The following is an 18177-nucleotide window of genomic DNA, read 5'->3' on the forward strand; positions in this document are numbered from 1 at the left end:
ACTCAGGCACAGCAAGGGATAAAACAGACCCAAGAGCTTGAATTTTCTGTGAAGGCCTATTAGCTAATCATCATGGCTGAAACCTAAGGAGTAGACTTCTAATTAAGCACACATCTAGAGGCCTCAGAGATCTCAGAGGGTAGGTGCTATCTTCACACTTTCCCTCTGCCTCACTCCAGGGCACCAATGTCTTTTGGAGGAAAGTTTTACACATAGTTGGTGCCCTGATTTTTGTATCTGGTGCCCCAGTTTTTGCAGCTGTCACCGAGAAAATGTTCCTTGATCATCTGGCTCTAGTGGTCAAGGCAGCTTGCATTCCTGGGTCCCACATGACTGTGGCAATTAGAGAGTTGGTTCTTGGCAGGCTGCAATCCCCATAGCACTGTACAGATGGCAGACTGAGGCATACCCTCCAATCTTTCTATGAAGGAGACCTCTGGAGATTTGCTCTGGGGGACAGGCTTCAGGTTCGGCCACATCTAGTGGACTACAGGACTGCTCACAAGGAACAGAGGTTGTAGATGACATCTTGGAGCTATTCCTCTGCCTTGCTCCAGCTTACTGACATTTCCCAGAGAAGAGCTGATATACTCATCTGGAGCCTACTTTTTGTGACTGCCACCTAGGGAACATGATCAGACTGTCTGGTCAGCAAGACTTACACTTGCAGTCCCACTGGACTATATATTTGCATACTTTTAAAAACTACTGCCTGAGCATCAGTTTTCCAACAGCCTGAATCTAGATGCAATGATCTTCCCCTTAGGGACACTGACAGGTCTTGACATACCTTCAACCACTGGGAGCTATTAAAAATACAAGGGGCTGCTTGGACAAGCATAAAGATTTGAGAAAGGACAAAGGGTTGGGGCAGGGTTGAGGGACAAGATTCATCTCCTACAAGGGGCCACACCTTCAAGACTGGGAGAGGTGCGGGACGCCTGGGTGGCTCAGTCAGTTAAGCGTCTGCCTTCAGCTCAGGTCATGATCCCAGGGTCCTGGGATCGAGTCCCGCATCAGGCTCCCTGCTCCGCGGGGAGCCTGCTTCTCTCTCTGCCTCTGCCTCTCTCTCTCTTTCTATCTCTCATGAATAAATAAATAAAATCTTTAAAAAAAAAAAAAAAGACTGGGAGAGGTGGTTGTTTTATTTACTGTATACAAACCAACACAGAGACTCAAGCAAAATAAAGAAACAGAGGGATATGTTACAAATGAAAGAACAAGATACAACCTCAGAAAGAAACCTTAATGAAATGGAGATGAGTACTTTACCTGATAAAGAGTTCAATGTAATGGTCATAATGATGCTCACCAAACTGGGGAGAAGAATGAATGAACACAGTAAGAACTTCAACAAAGAGATGGAAAATATAAGAAAGTATACTTTTTTTTTTTTAGTTGAGAAGATATAATATTCAAACAGCCACTTCTTAAGACTCATACTAATCTATGGTTTATTCTCTTGCTATAAGGAAAAAGGTGAATAAGCCTGTATATTAAAATAAATCAGTTTTAGGTAGAATAATTTCAATATAATAAAATATCCACTATAAATGAATATCCACAGATTTGAGACAAAGTCATGAATATTTTTTCCTGACTTTGTCAGGATTGTTTTCCAGTGAACTGTCTCTTGGGAGTAAGTACTTTTGGAAACTGCAAAACATCATTAAATATAACAAAAATGAATTTACTAAATGGGACTCAAGTAATATCAATAAATAAAAGATTAATGCAAATATCAAGTATATACTTTTTGCTCTAAAGGAAAACTAGACTTCTATCTTGTGCGCAAAAACACCATTAACACACATTCACTCACACAGATACACACACAAAACACACACACACAATATCCATGAAATTGGAAGAACCTATCTAGAAATAAAGAATCATGGTGTCCCATCTTCCCATGGCCCTATAAACATGGAAGACTCACTTACTTATCTACCATACTTCAGCAAGCATTAAACCCTAACTGTTAAAAATTTCTGTCTCGAGCAAATGCGCCAGTCTTCTGGAATTCAACCTGATGCTCTTATTCTTACAAATCTTATTTCTAGAATTTGGCCACAAATCTATTAGTGCTTTATTTTTGGTTACCCATTCAGAATCACTTCATTGGCCAATGGCATACTGACTCATCACTCAAAATTTAACTTATCTAATTTCTCTGATTTTAGCATTGACCACAACTTTATGTGAAAGTCCTCACCTCAAGCCCGTGGAAGTCTGATGGCTTGAAGTAAGCACATGCACTGTGGAATGGGGTCTGTACACATGTAAATAAACAAACAAAAAAGATAAAAGAGGGGCACCTGGGTGGCTCAGTCAGTTAAGCATCTGCCTTCAGCTCAGATCATGATCTCAGGGTCCTTGGATCAAGCCCCACGTCTGACTCCCTGCTCAGCGGGGAGTCTGCTTCTCCCTCTGCCACTCCTCCCACTCGTTCTTTCAATCTTTCACTCTCTCTCAAATAAATAAAACCTTAAAAAATAAAAAAATAAAAAATGATTTATGATCACCTGGTGTCTTTGATCCCAAATATCAACATGGAAATCTAAATTAGCTGATGAGTTAGGCTGAATTACATGGAGCTATATGTAAAGCCATAGGCCTAAAATCACTGTTCCAGCTTTCCATGTGCCTTTCTGCAACTGCCAAGATGGTATCTCTTATAATGGGGAATTTAACCCAAAAAAGGCAAGCAAAGGAAAGCTGGTTCTACTTTACCCACCTCAAGTTTGCTCAGGACAGAGTCATTCCCTCCCAAGAATAATCATGAGCCTGTTTTTCCACAGGCACACTGGAAGGAGACAGATATCCTAATAGAAAACAACCAAATAAAGAATGTCATCATCCCATGAAATAAGTGTCCTTGGCCAAGATTCATCCATGCCTGTTGCCAACACCTTTTACCTGAAGTAGATTGAAATATCTCAAGCACTCAGTAGAAGCCAACATTATGGTACACTGGTGATGTTGATGGTGGAGATAACTGAAGTTAGTTATGAGGGCTTATTTTAGGTATAAAGTAGAGACTATCATTAATCCGGAATTTCCTGGCAATTACAATGGCAGCAGGGGAGCCTCCAGCCTCCACAGACTGCATTAGTCCTAAAGGAATCTTGTACCTGAACTGTTGAAAATTTCTGGATCCCCAGAAAGTCTCTTCTGAGAGACACTAAAGGAAGACCTCAAAAGGAAGACTAGGGACTTAAAGAAATTACATAAGAATGCAACAAAATAGTCACCAAAGAAGCACATGGATACACAATGGGGAAGCCTAGTTTTGACCTATAAAAATATCTTTCTGTGGAAAAAAAATCAAAGTCCAATAAGACTTAGTTATTTATAACTCTTTGTGTGAAAAGAAAATTATATTAAGTAATATTAGCCTATACAAACAAAAACATACAACTTGGCTGTGAAGGCCAAACACACATGACATAACTAACAATAAATTTAGAGAACAACATGGTGGAAATTTGTAAACAGGAGTGAAGTCATTAAGAATAGTAAAGTCTTGACTATCCAGACGTTTGAGACAATTACCTGTTTGTTGAGTTTTCCAGATAGCTGAGTTGTATTCTTTTCATAATCCAAAAGAATTTCATTTTACTCACTATCCTTTCCAAATTATTTATGCAATCCCTTGACTTTTTAGTTAGCTCACATGATGCAATCTAAAATTCATTTTACCTAGAAAAAACACAAAATTCTCCTTTAATCTCACTAATAAATATGACTATTTCTTTTTTAGATTTATCAACACGTATAATATATACACTATATCAGTTTAATTCCTTTTTTTTAAAGATTTTATTTATTTACTTGACAGAGAGAGAGAGAGACACAGCGAGAGAAGGAACACAATCAGGGAGAGTGGGAGAAGGAGAAGCAGGCTCCCTGCTGAGCAGGGAGCCCAACATGGGGCTCGATTCCAGGACTCTGGGATCATGACCTGAGCCGAAGGCAGACGCCTAACCGATTGAGCCACCCAGGAGCCCCATCAGTTTAATTCTTATAATAGCCATCTGGACAAGAGAATCTATTCTTGTATATCAGATGAATAAATTGAAGCACATGGGTTTCATAATTTGCTCAAGGCAAATAAAAAGTGGCAAGTCTGAGAACCAAACCCAGGAAACCTGGCTCTAAGTCTGTGTACATGGCCTCTATGATCTGCCATTGCCTTTCCATTTCTGTTGTTTCATCCCAATCTTTATTGACAAATATGTTTTTTAAAAGTATTGATAGTAGTGCCTGGGTGGCTCAGTCAGCTGGGAGTCCAACTCTTTATATGGCTCCGGTCATGATCTCAGGGTCTTAAGATCAAGCCCCGTGTCAGGCCTGGTGCTAGTGGGGAGTCTGCTAGGATCCTCTCCTTCCGCCCCTCCCCCTGGCTCCCGCTCTCTTTCTCTCTCTCTAATAAATAAATAAATCTTTAAAAATACATATTGTTAACAATATGAGATGTCTGTATAACCCCATGATCACTTTTTTTACTTAACAGTGTTAACATTACTATATATTTTATGTAGTTCTCATAATTATCATTTAAATGACTATATAATAGTCTATTGGGTTGATGGACCATCTTTCAGTAAATCTCCATCACTGGAACACACTTAGATTTCTTCAGTTGTTTTGTTATCACTTGTATTTGTTTTAAGTGTTTTTGTGTCAAATTTCATGAATGCTTTGACCTCAAAGATGGTCATGTGTGTCTGGAAAAGTACCCCAAACATCACTAAAGAAATATAAATTATAATTATTTAACCTATTCTTGAAGACTGAAAGCCAGTATTAAAATTTCAATTATTTAGCTATGATGTACCACTGTGCTACCTGGGGAACTATTGAAAGTTACAGGCTGTTTATACCTATACAAAATGAACAAAGACCACACTGCCTTTTGAATTATACCTGTTTTATATAGATTCGTTTTTAGTATCTTCTTTTGATACAAAGCTGACAGGCCTGCCTCACCTCTGTTTTCAGAGCATGTACACTTCCCCTAGTTTGTATTTATGGCAGATATAATGTTTTATATTGTACAAACAATGAATAAATAAGATCTGAGTGAATGTTGGTAGTGTTCTTCTATGAATTAAATGCATGGATTTTGCCACACCTGTTTCACCTGCTAAAAGCTCCTTAACATACTTACCTCCTTTGTTTCACACAGGAGAGGATATTATGCAGTAGATCTATGCAAAGTTGAGCTCCCATGGTATTTCAATAATGAAAGAATACAGAAAATGACATTGAGGTAGGGAAAGATAGAAGAGTGAATTCCCTGAGATCTATTACTGATGTAAGAAACATGCAAGTAAAGATCCATGACCTAAGGGGTTTTCTCTCTAGGAATTTATAATTTAACTTTTGTTTGAGACCTGGGGTTAACTCCATAAGCTAACATATAAGCATACCATACTAACTAATAATAATAACTCTGTTTAAGATGTAATTTTGCGGGCACCTGGGTGGCTCAGTTGTTAAGTGTCTGCCTTCAGCTCAGGTCATAACCCCAGGGTCCTGGAATCGAGCCCCTCATGGAGCCCCGCATCGGGCTCCCCGCTCAGCAGGAAGTCTGCTTCTCCCTCTCCCACTCCCCCTGTTTGTGTGCCCTCTCTCCCTCTCTCTCTCTCTCTCTCTCTCTGTCTAATTAATTAATTAATTAATTTTAATAAATGTAACTTTTAATATTATTGGAATCCATTATATTCCAGAACTATACAAGATAGTAAAGTAGATGTATAAAAGATGTATATAACATGATATTGGCTTTTAAAAATTCAAATCTTTTTAGGGATAAGCATATGAAACAATGTAGGAGAACCTACAGATGCCAACTAATAAACAGTATTGGCATGATTTTCCAATGAGAAAACTTGATGTTATCAAATGGGTTTATTAGTAGTTATTTATATTGAAATGTGACTCTCTGTAAGTTATTTTCTCAAGTATAGTTGGTCTTCTCTTTGAGGAAAAATAAGGATAGCTTGTAGTTTCTTGAGTGTGCAAAAAAAGAGAAAAATCTCAGAAAAGAAAAAAATGCTCATAATTCTCTGGGAACCCAGCAGATTGGTAAAGTTTTGGCCATGATGAATTACATTAGAATGTGGGAAGAGAAATACCATGCACTGTTCTGCAGCATATTTCTTTTAACTGCCCCTTTCCCATTTCTTTAATGTTTGCCTTATATTAATAGTGACTGATACGGAATAATCAACAGACTTGTGCTGTAAATCCAAAGAGAAAATTGCAAAGAATTCAAAGATTTGGCCTTACGTATAATTCTGCCAGATAAATGGAAAAGAGCCAGAGGAGTAGGATAAAGTTAAAGGAATATTGCAGTTAAATTTTATGCATTATGTCTTTATATAATATTTTTGCTGAAAGAAATATGAAAACGTACACAAAAAATACACAAAACTTAGCTGTCAGCAAGAGTGTATTACGAGTAAGTGCCACTGAGAAGCAAAAGAGAAACAACATAAATTATCATAATCACCATCATCATCAAGAATCATGTGTTAAGTTCACATATTTTTATTGCATTGGGTTAGTTGTGTTAAAAGCAAATTAAATAGGCATGTCCCTGTCCTATAGGAACTTATGATTTAAGACAGACTACGTTACCAAGACAAAAGTAAGAGAAGCATAGACAAGTACATGCACCTCAAAGAAAGACTTAAATTGAATGGATGAAGGCATAAATAAACTAAATTCTTTCTATTATTTATTAGTTGAGAAAAAGGGTAATGGTAAATCCTTGGAGTTCTGGGTTTGGACTTTAACCATCAGTTGGTCTCACAAGAATGATTTTGGGAAGGTACTATTGCAGTAATGGTAGAAAATTATCTGAGCAAATTGAAAGATTAGGAAGCTAGAAGATTTGAAATTCTAAATTAGGAGTTAGGAAGACTCATGGTGCCCACAGATTCTTAAGGATTCCATAAATAATGATTCCATATTTTAGTATGATAGGATATCTTTGCACTATTTCAAAGAAAAGAGTAATGTGATGAAATGATGGGTAGAGAATAAAATATAACTCCACTTATGAAATTTTAAAATGTCACCTATTTTGCCATTCAGAATTATTCTATTTATACATTATTTTAGAGATCACATTGTAATTATGCTTTTTTCCTTTGAGTCTTGTAATGGTCTTTGTCCAAAATCCATACTATTCTGATCTGACCAAAAGAAATTTTCAGAAAAGACTATTATTAATAATTACATTAAATTTTAATTGTCCCAAAATTAGTTTATTGTGTATTTAAAATGTCCTCATTAATAAAGAAAGAGCTGAATTTTTAAGACACTAGTTTTCATGACTCAATATCTTTGATTCAATTATTAAAAAATAGAAAGAAACAGCACAACCAATATGGTTCTTTAATATCTTAGCAATGTAAAAAGTAGTTGCAATAGTTGTACAATTTTAATTTTTAAAAACACCCTTGGTGTTATTCAGTGTTTCTTAGTGAAATCCATTTCTGTGTTGTTTATTTTTAATTTGTTCTTCATTGCCTGCTTTGCAATGGAACATGTGTTTGCAATTGTATTTAGCAAAATTCATGATCTTAACATTGTACACCAAAGTCAATGTGCCTTCCTGGCAAAAAACAACCAGTATTCAAACACTTTTATAATGTTTGGGGTTTCTGTTTCAATTGACAAAATTGAAAAATATGTATTAGCCAAGCAAAACCACTATCTCAAAGCCATGTTTAAAATTACTCCAATCTGTCAAAACCAATTGAAATTCCCTTCCCAGCCCAATTCCCAACTTCATTTTGTATGTGAAATAGGAAAAGTTGGATTTGATTATAACCACATGCAGAAGGAATCAAGAAATCACATATATCTTATACATCTAATACTAAATACAATTTTCTTTTCAAAATTTTTGTCTTTTTTTCCTTTTCCATCATTTATCCCATCTGACTTGTTCTGAATAAGTCACTTGTATGTAACATACATGCATGAGTACTTTAACTGACAGTGAGTTGCACAGCACATTTTAAAAATCTCTGCTGCACCACATCAATCTTACATTGAAGATGGAATTGAAGCAGAGATCTAAGATTTGTTCCTAATGCAGATCAAGTAATTTGGGATGTTGCTCAATGTCAGTGTATTTTCTATTATTTGTTATGTTTATATACCAACTACAATGGTTTTCTAACTATGGTGCCCAGTTGCTGTTAATCCAGTTCTAACAAAAGGGCATGATTCTGTCCTTAAAGTTCACTTTAGAAGTTAAGTTCCCTCCTTTAAGATGAAAATCAACTTCACTTTACATCAGAATAAGCCATGATCCAGGATGTAGAGGGGCTAACACAACGTTATACACAAGATGAGGAGCATGACTAAAATATTATCCTGCCCCCAATCAATATTGGGCAAGACAAGCTGCCTCAAAGAGTGCATAAAATCCCTGGAAAACTTATGAGAACAACAAATACAAAACAATGGCAGCCAGTGGGGAAAATAAAGGTAGGTCACTTGAAATAAACAATATAATTTCCATCCATAAAACCACTCCAGAGTCCATTGTATTTAACGTTTATGAGCATTATCTAAAGGAAAAAGCAGAAAGTGTCCAAAGAAGTCTAAGAGACAAGTATAAGTTATGTATTACATCTCAGTTACTGTTATTTATTGATGAGATATTTGAGAATTTTTATCAAGGCTTTGACGTAAATATTTCTTTCTCATTTTACCTAGGGTAATTGAGATTCTGGTGGAGTCCATGGCACATTCAAGATTAGCCAGCACCTTATTTCCAAAGAATGAAATGAATTGGAAGCTAATTTCTAGGCACTAGAATGATTTGAAATACTCAACCCTTTGGGGTGAGTGAAGTTTTGGATTCTAGGTTAAGACACTTAGGTTGTTCATCATTCATACTTGTATATGGGTGAAATATGAATTCCAAGGAGAAAAGTACCTGTAGGACTGTGCAGACTACTCTTTCTTCACTGCCACAGCAATCATGGAAGAACTTATGGACATGCCACATGATTGAACTAGCCTGAGGTTCTGAGCTCCCACATGGAAGACAGCTGCCCTGGAAAGTTGCCTGTACCCTCAGCAGACCTTGAGAGAACAAATAAATAAACTGTTGTGTATTAAGCCACTGGGATTTTAGTATTTTTGTTTCCAAACCATAATGTGACCTATCTGAGACTGATACATCAACCACTATATAAAAATTGTTAATATATTTGCATTTAGCTTTCCAGTATTATTTTCTATATATAGATATATAGAGTGAGAAATTTAGATCATGTTGTACATGTTATTTTGTAAATTTATCTTCACCAAATAATACTTAGTGAACATTTTCCCATCATTAAATATTTTCCCACTTTATAATAGTTATAGGACATTGAATTAAAGTTGTACCATGTTTTATCTAACCATTGCTAAAACTGGAAATTTTTGCTAAACAGTTCTATATTCAATAACCTATTCTGTGTTCTTTGTGTATACTTCTCATTACTTTCCTGGGATAACGTTTCCAAAATGGAAATGCTACATTAAAGTTTATTCATACTTTAAAGACTATTGATATACATTATCAAATTACCCTTTAAAAATTTTGTACCAACTTCTAATTTTTCTAAGAGTGTATAATATATCACTGCCACTCTACCCTTGATGACCCTGAGAATTACAGTTTCTTAAAACTGAAATTTTGATATATAAAAACTATCTCACTCCTTAATTTACAGGCAGAGTTATTAGGAGTAGCTGGTTTCAGGGAGAAGATCAGGAATTCAGAATTTATAAGAATGAAAGCATTTGATACTATATATTTAACTATACCTTTGGCCTCATTCTGAAAATGTTATTTGATTATCATTGTTTTATAAGGATCCTGCAGATTCAATTCCATATTTGATCCAACAATTGTGTAGGATAATTTCTAATTCCAGTCTTTTTTTTTATTTGTTTACATATACATATTATTATACATATACATACATATAATATTACTGATTACTAGTTTTATTAATTCATGGTCTGAGACTATGATTTGCTTAACTCAGTTTTTTAACATTAAAAAATACATTATTTACATCCAAATATATACCCATTATTTGAAAAGTTTCAGTTTGTCTCATGGATGTGGGAATTTGGTATTCAGCATCCATTCTGTCTACTTCTAAGGAATCTTGTACTACAGAGGCTGGAAAACTAAAAACCACATTTCCAAAGTTAACTGCCAATTCAGGATGGAGATGTGAATTAGATTACAATAAAGATGCCCCACCCCATCCCTTGAGACTGGGAAGGTGCCAGTTTGCCTGGGCAAGGGGTGGCAGAGAGGGGAACACTTCTTGTTTCTCCTCTTGCTACTGGCAAATGAGGACAAAGATGGCACCACTCCAGTACCCAGTCGCTAACTTCAAAAGCACTTGAAGTGGAGGTATCAGCAACAGTTTCCTGATGCCTGGATCACAACTCCAGTGGTGTATTCTTCAATTTGACAGTTCAGGTGGTGTTCACCTGATTATCCACATTTCTGATTATAGCAAAGGTAGCTGCAACCTCAAAAGCCTAGTTGGCAGTGTCATTCTGGGAATCATCCCTGGGGATCATCTCACAGCCTACTTCTCCAGCCTTCCCAACCATTTTGTACGAACTAAGTTATCTGTGTCAGATGTCTTATGCTTAAAATAGCTAGAGTGATCTCTATTTCCTACAACTGAACCACCAAATGATATAAATAGTATTTAAGACTTAGCCCCTCTTTATAGTTTCTGAATTTGACATATAGAAATGTTTAAAATAATGTGATTGATTGTATTACTTAGATGGTCTATTCTTTTTTCTTTTACTTAGTTGCATTTAAAAAGACAGTGTTACAGTAAAGTCTTCAACAATTGTGGTTGTTTCTTTTTCATTTTCTCCTTGAGTTATAATCCTTTTTCTTTAATCAATGTTGATGTTCTACTTGCTTTGTAAAGATTTTATTTTGTTAAAACTTCATTTTGTTCGATATCCTCACCTACTAAAAAAAAAAGCCACTTTGCTCACTTTTATGCTTTTCCTTTTTTTCTCAAATTTTTTCTCATCTGATACCAATACTGAGACCTAAAACATCATCTTCATTGCATTTATTTGATATAAATTTTTTCATATTTTATTTTTAACCTTTATAACTTACTTTGATTTTGTGCATACAGAAATCCATTTATAATGAAGAATTGGTTGGTTATCTGAGGTGAGATGATAAAATGTATGGTCATACAAAGCATAGTTAAGGTGATAAAACAAATGTAGTCACACAAAGCATGGTTAAAGCAGGAATTTAGAATGAGTTCACCTTACAACTAGTTAACTATTACTCAACCTTAGTAACATCAATCTGATTTAACAGGGACTGGTTTAAGTAAACTTTCAAAGGTAATATTATCAACATGTAACTTTTGCCTTATGCTATGACACAAAACCTAACTCTGCCTCAAGACACAAAGATACAACTCCACAGTTAATACGAGACATGGTTCTACATTCTGGCCACACATAGTGAGCAAAAGTTATTGCCCATGACAAGTAACCTTCCCACATAGACAAAAACTCTTCACATCAGTGTTGCTTCAAAACACTGACTTTATGAAGCCATGTTAAGCAACAATGAAGGATATATATTTCATTTATAAGGCAATGGCTTGTGTGATCATGATGTGAATAAGTCAAATGAACTGACAATTATATAAATATAAAAATTCCTACAAGGCTAAGTTCACACATGTGCAGGCACAGACAGCTACAAAACAACTCAGTCCTCTGCCTTCAGGAAGCAAGTTTCTTTTGACATCGATTTCGGCATTGTATCCCAGTTTCAGAAACAAACATGATAAAACATATGGTCAAGAAAATATGCAAATATATTAGGGAGTTGTTTAAGTGAAGGCAAATAGTTCATTTTACCAAATCTTTCATTTATAAGGAATGTTACATTTTCAGGAGGCATTCTTGGGAATAAAAAACTGTTCTAGGAATTTTTAAGACCCATGTCCAAAATAAGAAAACACACAAGTGTAAGTATACACCTGGCACAGGTAAGCAGCACTTCTAGATGGTTGCTTTGCCATCAGAAGTCAGCCTCAGGTTGCCCCATTTCCATTACAATTAGTCTTGATGACCCCTTTTGAGATTCATCGTGTAAAGCCTCCTGCTACTATTATCACATCCGTGGCAGAAGAGAAGTGAAAGGAATATAGGAGAGGAAGTCAGATCATACCAGTTTTTTATTGCTGCATAACAAATTCAAATTTGGTGCCTTAACACCTTACCCACTTACTGTCTCACAGTATTTGCAGGTCAGAAGTCCACACATCCTGTGAGCTGGGTTTCTGCTCAGTGTCTAACAAAGATGCGAACAAGATATGGGCTTAGGCTGTATTCTATCTGGGGCTCAGGGTCCTCTGCCAAGCGCATTCCGGTTCTTGGTAGAATTCATTCTTTTGCAGTTGTAGGACTGAAGTTCCTGAGGACTGCTCTCAACTTTTAGACCTAACTCTCAGGTCCTAGCAACACAGCCCTGTCACAGTACTGCAGCTGCTTCTTTAAAGCCAGCCAGAGAATCTCCCTCCAAACTGTAACAGTCTTATACAGCACAACCTAAACAAAGCTTAAAGAAATTCCCTCTGTATGACAGTGGAGTGCTACTATATCAAATAACTTCTGCTTTTATTGAAAAGAAAATTAAGACATTAAAATACAGAGTAATATGAAACTGAACATATGCACAAAACCTCCACTAGAAAGGATATAAAGCAAAATGTTAAATCTGTATGTATAATATGGTGTGTTATACTTTAGTTTCCATAGCAACTTTCTTGACAGATGTTAATAGGGATATTGCTGCGAAATATAAAATAGCATGAAACAAAGTTATGCATATTTTCAGTCAGTGATTAGCTTACTACACGCAGAATTGCAGAAGCTAAACCACATATTACTGAACTAAACACAAAAGATTTTTACAAATCTGAGAGGTCTGTAATATAGCATTAATAAGATCTATATTAGGGACAAATTATTCAAATATCAAATTGCATAGCTTTTAATAATTGTACCAGTAATCAGGACAAGGAATTTTGATGAAAAAGAAATTCTTTCTTTGAGCAGAGCTTTTCCTATGTTGTAGTCCTGTAGAGAGGTGTTTTTGTTTTTGTTTTTTTTCTAAGAGCTTGGAGCATTGTAGTTTATAACTGTTACAACAGAAATCAGCCTGATGCCTTTCTTTAAAAATTAACTGGGCCTCTTGGCCTCTCACAAGACAGAAACCTAATTCCAAATAGCTTCACTATAAAGGAATCTTTTCTTAACTTGAAAATCCTGAGATGGTACTGTCTTAAGTCTTCTCTTTCATTCACTCTTGAGCATTCATCTCCATTACTTTACATATATCACTCTATCAAGGCCACAAATGACTTTCACATTGCAAACCAACAGTCAAATTTTAGGGTTTATACTGTGTTACCTATTAGCACCATTGGTCATGGCTGATCATTCACTATAGCTTAAAACCCTTTGCTTGTCTGCCTGAATAGTGGTGTGGCAAATTGCTGGTTTTGTTTTTCAATATATTCAGATTTTTTAACACCTTTGACCAAATCATCTAAATGTCTTCCATGTCATTCAGAATAAAATAATGAGCCTACAAGCCCTCCATAGTCTTGCCTCCCCTCTTCCTCATCTCCCACCATCTCCCTCTTTTTGCTTCAGCTGCACAGAATACCTTGCTCTACCTCAGGACCTCTGAAATCACTGTTTCCTCTGCCAAGATCTCTTCTTCCAGATTATCTAAATGACATTCTTCCTCCCTTCATTGAAATTTCTGCCCTAATTTCGCCTTTGCAGTATTGCTTCCCTTGATCATCCTTTCTTAAATAAAAAATCTCTCTTGCTTCTTGTTACATATTTTTTGTAGGTTCTTTTTTTTTTTAAAGATTTTATTTATTTGACAGAGAGAGACGACACAACGAGAGAGGCAACACAAGCAGGGGGAGTGGGAGAAGGAGAAGCAGGCTTCCTGCTGAGCAGGGAACCCGATGCGAGGCTCAATCCCAGGACCCTGAGATCATGACCTGAGCCGAAGGCAGACGCTTAACGACTGAGCCACCCAGGCTCCCCTTTTGTGTGTTCTTATAACCACTTGACTTTGGATGGATGGATGGATGATGGATGGATTCGTGTCTCTTTCCTAAGAGCAGAAAAATTTTCTGTTCATTGCTGTACACTTAGATCCCCCAACTGTGTCTAGAGTAATGTAGGTGCTCAACAAATGCTTTTTAAAAGCATGAATGAGTCAATCCAGGAGTTTAGACAGTATTATTGGGGCCCTTTTCCCTCTCCACTTCTCAGCAATTTTCATTTCTGCTTAACCTCATTCTACATTCATGCCAATCCAAGTGTTAAGCAAAATGTATACCAGCAGCCAAAGACTCACATGCTCTGAAATAATCCATCTCAGTTTAAACACATTTTTTTTCTTGGTATGCAGGAACTGATAGCAGAAACATTGTCCTATCAGCCCTCTTTGGATGATATGCCTCTTCTGGATCAATTATTGTGTCCAGAGAAATACAGCACTTTATTCATTTAGTCCAGGTCATGGGACTCTCTAGGAGAAAAATAGAGTTAGAGCACTAATACTGATGGTCCCTCCTGACCACAAGGGCAGGCTAAAAATGGTTTCTTCAAGAAAGCAATTCTGGGAGAACAAATAACATGCCTCTTACACTTATGTTTACTAAACAAATATTTAACATTGTATACCAATGTGAAGGGCACTAATGGGGTGATACAAACATAGCAGGTACATAAGGAAAGGCAAATTGCAACTCTTGTTGCCTAGCAGTAAAATGCACCCTAGGACATTTTCATCTGGCTACTGACTTTGTGTTCTCTGAGTGTCATGTCTCTGTAACTCATTTTCACTGCAATCCCAGCTCATAAGAATACTTTGAGAAGTATATATGATGAAGAATATGGTAATATAGTTTACTGTAATAAGGATACAATCAGTCTGAGAATATGACCTCAGCTCAAATTTTCAATTTCTAAAGTGCACCTCCAAAAGAGTCAGTACTGGCTCTAAACTTAAGCAAAACTGAGTTTAGTCAAACTCTGCCACTAACTAGCTATGACCTCAGGGATGCAGCTTAAACCCTCGAGGCCTGGGATTCCCCACCAGTAAATGACAGCTAATGATAGTACCTAAATTACAAGGTTGAAATGAAGACTAAATGTGGTCATGCCTATAAAGCACCTTCTTCGCAACTAGTATATACAGAAGATATAAATTACTGTCATACTCCAAATCCCACATTACCCATGGAAAAGCTCACCTGCTTTTCGGTTTCCTTGATAAGTTCTCCCTTACGTGTTCTTGTATCTCAGGATTCTTTTTTTTTTTTTACTGGAACAATATTTATTCCAATATCTACAACATAAAGTCCTACTAACCTTTCAAGATTCCTATCAAATACCATTTCTTAGTGAGAATATCCAATCTTTCTAGTCAGGATTAATCTCTCCTTCCCCTGGACTCCCACAGTATTTCAAACATCCTGCCTAATATGTTGTTTTATTTGTGTTACTAGTTTGTTTTTTGGCCAGTCTAGGAACTCAGTGCAGTGCTGAATTTAATTATATACATATCAGTAAGGGGAAGGACCTTTTGTTGATAATTAGAATTGGTTTCATTTGAATTCCTCCATATTCTTATAAAATCATGTTAATAAAAATATGCTTAAATGCACAGTGAGAAATTGGTTCAAACTACTAATAACATTCCTTTAAGATTATTTTGGTAGCAATACGCTAAAAGCATGTTAAAAGAAAAAACTATTCCTCTTCCTCCAGTTTTTGAAATAAATGTTCTAGAATGATAATAAATAGAAAATCACTTAAAATTTATCAATATTCAAAGGTTCTAAATCCATGTAATGCAGAGTTGGTATATAGAGAATAATCTTTCATATATCTGAATATCAACATATAATCTGAAGTAGCTTTCTTACTATCCTTAGACTCTTCTGTTTAAACTGAACCTGGGTGTCATACAATTCATAATTCCCAACTGCTACCCTCACTCATTTCTTTGTCAAAAGTAATCATGTGATGTCTCATTAGAAGAGAAAGAAACCCATAAATGCAAATGCTCTGTTCTTTGTAGAATTAAAATATCATATCTGCCAGACAATTAATTTCTCACATAGATCCTAATAGTTCTGTTCTTTAGGAAAACTCTGAGAATAACAGCAATTTCTAACTAAACTCCAAAAAGTTTTAAATGTTACTATTTTACTGATTCCCAACTACTTATCCAGAATTTTATATATGTTAGTAGGTGATCACAAATGCAGAAGGAAGGGAAAGAAGCCTTTCAGTATCCAACTCTAGGAGGCCCACAGTCCTGCTAGAGAAAAATATTTAAGTCAATATTTTATAAAAACTCTATCAAGTATGGTTGTACAATTCCCACTTCCCAACAAAATACAAATACCAGATCAGATAGTACTTGAGAAGGAAACAATAAAAGTATACAATTTGGGATATGAGCCCTAAAACATAGCACTCGGTGACTATTTAGCATAGGAATAAATATCCCTAAAGGATTTTATAGGACATCACTGTATCCATCACATTGGCTATATTCATAAAAGGGAACCTAATAACACGAAAGGCATATTAAATCAACTTTAATACACTTTAGTTCAGAACAGGGAAAGTTATACATTTAAGAATGATTTATGTAAAACTATTGAATTTGGGTAAATATTTGTTCCCTCTGAGAGGGGTAAACATTGGAAACATTTTTTTAAAAATCTTCTCTGGAATAGCTTATTTCCTAGTGCCTTAATCTGTTTAGGCTGCTAAAACAATATACCATAAACTAGGTAGCTTATAAATGACAGAAATTTATTACTCAAAATTCTGGAGGCTGGGAAGTCCAAGATCAAGGCATTAATAGATACACTGTTTAGTGAAAACCCTCTTCCAGGTTGCAGACTGCCAACTTTTATGTACTCACATAGCAGAAGGGGTGAGGGATCTCTCTGGGGTCTCTTTTATAAGGACACTAATATCTTGTAGAGAGCTCAGCTCTTGTGATCTAATCTTGTGATCACCTTCCTAAGGCTCCACCCTAATACCTTGGGTGTTAGAATTTCAACATATAAATTTAGGGGGGATGGGGACATAAACTTTCAGTTCATTGCACCATCTGGGTTAATTTTTGTGTATGGTGGGTCGTAGGGATCTCATTTTATCTTCTTTATCAGTGTCCATTTTTCTGTCATTATTTAATGAGCAATCTCTCTTTTGATCATTGATTCGTCATGACACCTCTGTCATTTACTAAAGTTTCATATATGTGTAAGTATACTTCTTGGATCTTAATTCTATTCCATTCATCATTTTTTCAATTTAGCGCTAATGCCATGTTCTTTTGATTACTATACCTTCATCATAAGTCCTAATGTCTTGTAGAGTAATTTCACTTCACCCTGTGCTCTTCTTCAGTGGTTGTCTGGTTATTCTTGTCCCTTAGCTTGTTTACATTTATATTTTATATTTTAAAGCACCTTGTCACTTTTTCAAATTCTATTTAAAAAAAAAAGTTGGATTGATGAATTAATTCAGAAAGAATTGACATTTTCACAATATATCTTCCATCCATAAGCCTGAACTCTCAATTCCTTATTTAGGACACTAATCTTTATTTGACATCTTTCTCATTGTGGTTCTAACTTCATTTTTCTAATTGGTAATGATGTGGAACATCTTTTGTCCTTTGTCCATTTTTTAATTCATTTGGTATTTTACTGTTAAATTTTCAGAGTTCTTTTTTTTTTTATGTTTGAGGTGGGGGAGGGGCAGAGGAAGAGGGAGAGAGAATCTTGAGCAGGCTCCACACCCAGCTCTGAGCCCAACACAGGGCTCAATCTCATGACCCTGAGATCATGACCTGAGTCAAAATCAAGAGTCGGAAGCTTAACCGACTGAGCCACCCAGGCGCCCCTCAGTGTTCTTTACATATTCTAGATACTAGTCCTTTTTCAGATATATCATTTACAAATACTTTCCCCCAGGATGTAGCATGTCTTTTCAATCTTTTAATAGGGTCTTTCA

At 35.9% G+C, this 18177-nt stretch overlaps 1 long non-coding RNA gene across 1 annotated transcript; it reads right to left on the reverse strand.

The window, feature by feature from the left end:
* Positions 1–1271: 1271 nt before the first annotated feature.
* On the reverse strand, positions 1272–14568 carry LOC145722867 (uncharacterized). Its single transcript, XR_014147442.1, has 4 exons — positions 14489–14568; positions 11195–11246; positions 3556–3702; positions 1272–1316 (listed from the first exon to the last, which is right to left on the reverse strand). It is a non-coding gene; the product is annotated as an uncharacterized LOC145722867 (long non-coding RNA).
* Between the last annotated feature and the right edge of the window lie 3609 nt (positions 14569–18177).

This window comes from Leptonychotes weddellii, chromosome 8, assembly GCF_054177405.1.
Source record: "Leptonychotes weddellii isolate Sample4059 chromosome 8, ASM5417740v2, whole genome shotgun sequence".
Lineage (NCBI taxonomy): Eukaryota > Metazoa > Chordata > Mammalia > Carnivora > Phocidae > Leptonychotes > Leptonychotes weddellii.